The following is a 692-nucleotide window of genomic DNA, read 5'->3' on the forward strand; positions in this document are numbered from 1 at the left end:
TTCTCCTTGCTGGTGAGGTTTCAGAAGAGGTCTAATGAAGAGTCATGATGTTCACCAGTGCCCAGCAGCAATGAAATCACCCCCATTGCAGTATCAGTGGAGACCATATGGGAAGCTGAACTTGCACCACTGCCCGTCAGTAGTGAAGAGTTCCCTCCTTGGGTGTCATCAAAAGTCAAGTGAGGTATCAGTATTTTACCTCCAATTGACAGAAATGATGCAGTACACACCTCCCCTTCTCCTCCTGGAGCAGTGGCAAGAAAAGCAGCTAGAACAAAAGGCTTAAATAAGATCCATATCTTATTCTTGCTTCAACAGCACAAATACTAAAATTGGAATGATGTAGAGAAGATTACTATGGCCACTGCACGAGGATGTCATGGAAATTCATGAAGCATTCTATGAAAAAAAGATCAAGATCTCAAAACATAATATTTTAATGACCCAGTTTCTATAAAAAAAAATTATTCATCATACTGAGAACCAAAAAGATCTCAAACTAAATGAAAAAAGACAATCAATAGGTGTAAGTGCCACTGACAGAGATGTTGAAATTTACTGGGAAAAATTTTTAAAGGAGCCATAATTTTTTTAATGCTCCAATGAGCAATATAAACATGTTTGAAATAGGTGAAAAAAATAGTAAATTTCAACAAAGAGGTATAAAGTTTCAAGAAAGAAATAGAAGACAT

General features: G+C 36.6%; 1 non-coding gene across 1 annotated transcript; it reads left to right on the forward strand.

The window, feature by feature from the left end:
• The first annotated feature begins 306 nt into the window (after nucleotides 1-306).
• LOC111544211 lies at nucleotides 307-409 on the forward strand. The gene has a single exon (XR_002732073.1). It is a non-coding gene; the product is annotated as a U6 spliceosomal RNA (small nuclear RNA).
• The last annotated feature ends 283 nt before the right edge of the window (nucleotides 410-692 follow it).

The sequence above is a fragment of the Piliocolobus tephrosceles genome, chromosome 7 (genome assembly GCF_002776525.5).
Source record: "Piliocolobus tephrosceles isolate RC106 chromosome 7, ASM277652v3, whole genome shotgun sequence".
Lineage (NCBI taxonomy): Eukaryota > Metazoa > Chordata > Mammalia > Primates > Cercopithecidae > Piliocolobus > Piliocolobus tephrosceles.